The 6,303-nt window shown below is 40.7% G+C and overlaps 1 long non-coding RNA gene across 1 annotated transcript; it reads right to left on the minus strand.

The window, feature by feature from the left end:
- Positions 1–8: 8 nt before the first annotated feature.
- Positions 9–3,827, minus strand: LOC113033929 (uncharacterized). The gene is made up of 4 exons (XR_003274098.2): positions 827–3,827; positions 629–715; positions 402–524; positions 9–270 (listed from the first exon to the last, which is right to left on the minus strand). It is a non-coding gene; the product is annotated as an uncharacterized LOC113033929 (long non-coding RNA).
- Between the last annotated feature and the right edge of the window lie 2,476 nt (positions 3,828–6,303).

Below are 6,303 nucleotides of genomic sequence, written 5' to 3' on the forward strand. Positions count from 1 at the left end.
ACAGAACACAATCTGTAAATGGTTTATTTTTTAGGTGTTCAATTTTAAGGCGGTAGTACTCCTCCTGAAGGGAAAGGACTTTTTTTTTGTTGTTCAAACACATCAATTGTGAGTTGCAATCTGCTCTCCTGCAGGGATGCTGACAGAGCAGGTGCTGCGGATGGGAATGGTGTTTGATCCGCCGGGCTATCCTGAGTAGCAGCTGCAGATAGTTCAGGCGGCAATCTCATCGGCAAACTTGATGGGCCCGGTTCTTGTGATGGCTCCATGCTACAGAAATACATAGGCCTAGTTTAATTATTGTTTTGATTAAATTAATTTAATACAATGAGCATGGATAACACATGAAATGGCTTCTGCAATGAATAAACACTGTAGATATGAATAACCCTATGTCCTACCTTTGCTGCACTTCAAGGGCCTTCATCATTGATGTGTCAATGCCTGTTGGCAGCCCAGTGACACTGACCTCAGAGTGTCCCAGGACTTGAAAGACCGTGTCAGCCACCAGGGACAGCCGCCCCCTAGAAAGAAACAGTCAATGAACACAGTACTTAGGCATGTAAATTAACTTTGCCAGCAGGCGCAAGTTGCCAGATTATGTGGTAGGCTATAATATTTTGCTCACCTGTGAGTGAGGATTCCTGCTTGTGTGCTGCAATCTCATCTTTTGCCTTGGACTGCAGCACATATCACCTTCTCTCACAACCGTCGCCTGTCCGCACCACCAGTGGAAAAGAGGCATTGATTATTTGGGATATTGTGTCCCAGGCGCGCCTCTTGCCTTGGCTAGTGACAGTTGGGCCAAATTTTCCTCGTAACATACCTTTATGTTCATTCACCAACTGGGCCAGCAACAAACCTTGCTCCTCAGTCCAGTTCGGCTTGCGAGTCCTTTTTTTCTCCATTTTCTGTGTTTGTAGGATATTTGTTAACAAGCCTTTATAAATAGACCAGCCAGCAATCACAGACATTGATAAAAGCTGAGCCGTGTTACCCTCATTAAGACCACACTGGACTTGTAACGTTGTGATTTCTACTTCATTAAGGACAGCCCCTTGAGATAGGCCATCTTGTTTTCAATGGGGTCCATATGGGAGTGAAAGTACAAAATATGCCAGCTAGGATATTAATATGAGCAAATAAGACACAAATCATTATTTGAACAGGGTGTAATGAGTTTAAGTTTTCACATATTTTAGATTCTAATGTTAGGCTATAACCCCTACAGCTTACTATTCATTTTCCAGATATTTTCTTGAATGTGAAATATTATTCACAATTACAGTCAGCGTAAGATTAGAGTGTATAATTATGTTTATTGATTTGAGGGTACATCCTTTGCTCATTATCACCAAAAACTCATTTCCATCAAACTTGTAGGATCAACCAATCACGGCTTTTGAAATGATGACTCATACCTAGCAACGGGGTCAACCACACCTCCTCACTAAGATAAGATTTTCCATCCATTCCTTGCTCAGAGTTCACTGAAAATGTTCTGGAATCACTTCTAAGCTAAAGCTCCTGGCAAGGAATTTTTAGGTTAAGTTAGGAGCTCTCTGAGAGGATTCTCAGAATCTTTAGGGATACGGGCCCAGGATAGCAGCCTTTGATACTCGAGTAATTACCATAATTTTAAAATGCTTTAATTAGCCATTCATCTTAAATAGTAGCCTAAGTGAGGAACACGAGTCATTATGTTGTGTATTCATTCAGCATATTTAACAAATTCAGTAATACTGAAGCTCCAGTTTTTCAGTGCTGTCAGCAGATGTACTGTGCTCCATCTGTTAACAACCACCTCTGCTATATCAAGTAAAAACACAAAAGGACCAGCAAAATGATGAATGGATTGAACAGTGGAATGACATCAGTTTTATTATTAAATGTTAAAATATGGAAGATGATGGTAAACACTACTGCTTTTCGCTCTTTCATTTGTTACGTCCCCAGGCTAGTCTAGGGGTTAGAAGGGACCAACATAAAGGTAAATAGTGAAGGAAGAGCCAAGATGGTAAGTTAAAAGGTTTATTTCTTGCTAGAAATTCTAATTCAGTTCTAGTTCAGACTGAGGGTTAACTTCAGGGAGAGGTGAGACCAACATAGCAAACAAAACATCCCTGATATGAAAATAAAAGGAACTTACCTAACACAAAGAAAACAAAATATACAACCTGTAACAAGTGCCACCTGGCAGTTTGTTGCTCTCTGCCAGGTGATTAGCTGAAGAGCTTTGAAAAGGTAGTGAGTGTGTGGGGTGAGGTCAGTGCTCTTCTGTGGAAAAAAACAGGTGATTAATTCACTCGGGTGCGAGTGGGTATATTGTCGTGTGACTACGAGTTTTAATAGAAGAATTGATCAAGCCCTAGATTGACTGCGTGCAGGGAAACTGATCAATATTCTGTGCTGTCTCTGCTGTCCTTTTTCGTCCTTTTGATTGATTTGTAATTTTGTTTTGGTTAGTCCGTCCAGCTGTAAAGGGGGTTGTTGGTTGGGAGTGAGTTGTGTAAGGGTGGACTAACCTCCCTTTTTGTTTTTTGTTTGTGCCACTTCTCTTTATATCCCAGATTGCAGGTCATGCATTCCCAGCTGTGCTGAGACCTGAATTGTTTGCAGTGCGTGCCACAGATAAATCGATTGCAGTGTCGCTAAACGGGGTGTGACAGTTTGCAGTGTTGTTATTTTTTGCACTGTTTGTGTGGTAAGTCTCATGTGCTGCTGGGATATCAGCAGGACGTGTTTTAAGTTCTGTCTGAAAATAACTGGGAAATTGTATGTTTAATTAATGTAATAAATAAATTATCAATTTGGGCTATTCAACTGGCCCACGGCGACCAATCCACTTTCCAGGAAACTGTTCATCTAGGAATGCTCGGACCTGGCACCCATAATGTGGTGGTGCACCGTGTTGCTGGAAAAACTCAGGGAACGTGCCAGCTTCAGTGCATAAAGAGGGAAACACATCATCATGTAGCGATTTCAAATATCCAGTGGCCTTGAGGTTTCCATTGATGAAGAATGGACCCACTATTGTTTTACCCCATATACCACACCAAACCATCACTTTTGTTGGTCCAACAGTCTTGGAGGGATCCATCCAATGTGGGTTAGTGTCAGACCAATAGCGGTGGTTTTGTTTGCTAACTTCACCATTCACATAAAAGTTTGCCTCATCACTGAACAAAATCTTCTGCGTGAACTGAGGTTCCTGTTCCAGTTTTTGTTTTGCCCATTCTGCAAATTCTGTGCGCCAATTTGGGTCATCCTCGTTGAGATGCTGCAGTAGCTGAAGTTTGTAAGGGTGCCATTTGTGAGTAGCTAATATTCGCCGAAGGGATGTTCGACTAATGCCACTCTCCAGTGACGTGCTATGCTGTGGGCTCTTGCTGAATGAAGCTAGGACAGCCACTGCTGTTTCTTCATTAGTGACAGTTTTCTTGCGTCCACATATTGGGCAAATCCAACACTGAACCAGTTTCGCGAAACTTAGCAAGCAGTTTGCTAACTGTAGCATGGGAGATGGGTGGTCTCGTAGGGTGTCTTGCATTGAAATCTGCTGCAATGACCCGGTTACTGCGTTCACCAGATATCAACACAATTGTGATCCGCTCCTCACGTGTTAACCTCTTTGACATGTCAATGGCTGTGAACAAAGAGAAACTTGTAAATAACTCATGGAATAATAAAGTTATGTTGAAACGTTATTTACGTTGTTATTTTGGTTAGTAATGTTCTTGCTGTGCCATAACATCTCATTAGTGATTTCGATGGAATGCAGGCTGTTATTTTAATGTATCTATTCTGAATTTAACAGGAAGCCAATGAAGGGAAGCCAAAACAGGAGAAATATGCTCTCTCTTTCTAGTCCCTGCCAGTACTCTTGCTGCAGCATTTTGGATTAGCTGAAGGCTTTTCAGTGAGTTTTTTGGACATCCTGATAATAATGAATTGCAGTAGTCCAGCCTGGAAGTAATAAATGCATGAACTAGTTTTTCAGCGTCACTCTGTGACAGGATATTTCTAACTGTAAAGATTATGCGCAAATGGAAGAAAGCATTCTTACATATTTGTTTAATATGTGCGTTGAAGGACATGTCCTGGTCAAAAATGACTCCAAGGTTCCTCACAGTGTTACTGGAGGCCAAGGTAATGCCATCCAGAGTAAGAATCTGGTTAGATACCATATTTCTAAGATATTCAGGGCCGAGTACAATAACCTCAGTTTTATCTGAATTAAGAAGCAGAAAGTTAGCGGCCATCCAGATCTTTATGTCTTTAAGACATTCCTGCAGTTTAACTAATTGGTGTGTGTTATCTGGCTTCATAGATAGATAGAGCTGGTTGTCATCTGCATAGCAGTGAAAATTTATGCTATGTCTTCTAATGATGCTGCCTAGGGGAAGCATGTATAGTGTAAACAGAATTGGTCCTCGCACTGAACCCTGTGGAACTCCATAATTGACCTCAGTGTGTGAAGAGGACTCTCCATTTACATGTACAAATTGGAGTCTATTAGAAAGATATGATACAAACCACTGCAGCGCAGTACCTGTAATACCTACAGCATGTTCTAATCGCTCTAATAGGATATTATGGTCAACAGTATCGAATGCTGCACTAAGGTCTAGCAGGACAAGCACAGAGATGAGTCCATTGTCAGAGGCCATAAGAAGATCATTTGTAACCTTCACTAAAGCTGTTTCTGTGCTGTGATGAGCTCTGAAACCTGACTGAAACTCTTCAAATAAGCCATTCCTCTGCAGATGATCTGTTAGCTGTTTGACAACTACTCTTTCAAGGTTTTTGATATGAAAGGAAGGTTGGAGATTGGCCTATAATTAGCTAAGACTGCTGGGTCTAGAGATGGCTTTTTGAGTAAAGGTTTAACTACAGCCACCTTGAAGGCCTGTGGTACATAGCCGATTATTAGAGATAGGTTGATCATATTTAAGATCGAAGGATTAGTTAATGGCAGGACTTCTTTGAGCAGTTTTGTAGGAATGGGGTCTAAAAGACACGTTGATGGTTTGGAGGAAGTAATTATTGAAGTTAACTCAGAAAGATCAATTGGAGAAAAAGAGTAACTTAACATCAACGGTACTAAGAGTAGCTGTAGATAATATTACATCTGTGGGATGATTATTGGAGTTATTATTGGATTTTATTATTATATTATTGGATGATTAAGTTCATGAAGTCATTACAAGTAAAAGTTAAAGGGATGGTTGGCTCAAAAGAGCTCTGACTTTTTGTCAGCCTGGCTATAGTGCTGAAGAGAAACCTGGGGTTGTTCTTATTTTCTTCAATCAGTGACGAATAGTAAGATGTTCTGGCTTTGCGGAGGGCTATCTTATAAAGCAGCAAACTATTTCTCCAGGCTAAATGATGATCTTCTAAATTTGTGATATGCCATTTTCTCTCCCGCTTACGAGTCATCTGCTTTAGGGTACGTGTTTGAGAATTATACCACGGAGTCAGGTACTTCTGATTTGAGACCTTAGTTTTCACAGGAGCTACAGTATCCAGAGTCGTACGTAGTGAGGAGGTAAAATTATTAACAAGATAATCGACCTCTGTTGGAGTAGCATTCGGATAGCTGCTCTGCTCTATGTTGGTACAGGGCATTGAAGATGATAACCGTGGGTGGATTATATTCTTAAACTTAGTTACAGCACTTTCAGAAAGACATCTACTTTGATAAAGTCTACTCTCCACTGCTGTGTAATCAATTATTGTAAATGTAATCAGGAAATGATCAGACAGGAGAGGGTTTTCAGGAAACACTGTTAAATGTTCAGTTTCTACGCCATATGTTAAAACAAGATCTAGAGTGTGATTAAAGTGGTGGGTGGGTTCTTTTACATTTTGAGAGAAGCCAATTGAGTCTAATAACAGATTAAATGCCATGTCATTTTTAGCATCTACATGGATGAATCACCCACAATAATTATTTTATCTGAGCTCAGAACTAAATCAGATAAAAAGTCTGAGAAATCAGACAGAAACTCTGTGTAAGGCCCAGGTGGACGATAGATGATAACAAGTAAAACTGGTTTCTGAGTTTTACAGCTAGGGTGGACAAGGCTAAGCATCAGGCTTTCAAATGAATTAAAAGTCTGTCTCTTCTGTTTCATGAAAACATCTCATCTGTAGCACAACGTTGTGAACCTGTGTCCCACTGTGCTGTTCCCTTCACATGCCTAGGTCTATGCCCTGGGTGGTATTTCTGTGCTGCTGTAGAAGGGTGCTGGTGGTAAAACGGGCTGCTGAGATGCTGGTGTTGAGTTTGAATGGTTTTTT

This window comes from Astatotilapia calliptera, chromosome 12 (assembly GCF_964374335.1).
Source record: "Astatotilapia calliptera chromosome 12, fAstCal68.1, whole genome shotgun sequence".
NCBI classification, from domain to species: Eukaryota; Metazoa; Chordata; class Actinopteri; order Cichliformes; family Cichlidae; genus Astatotilapia; species Astatotilapia calliptera.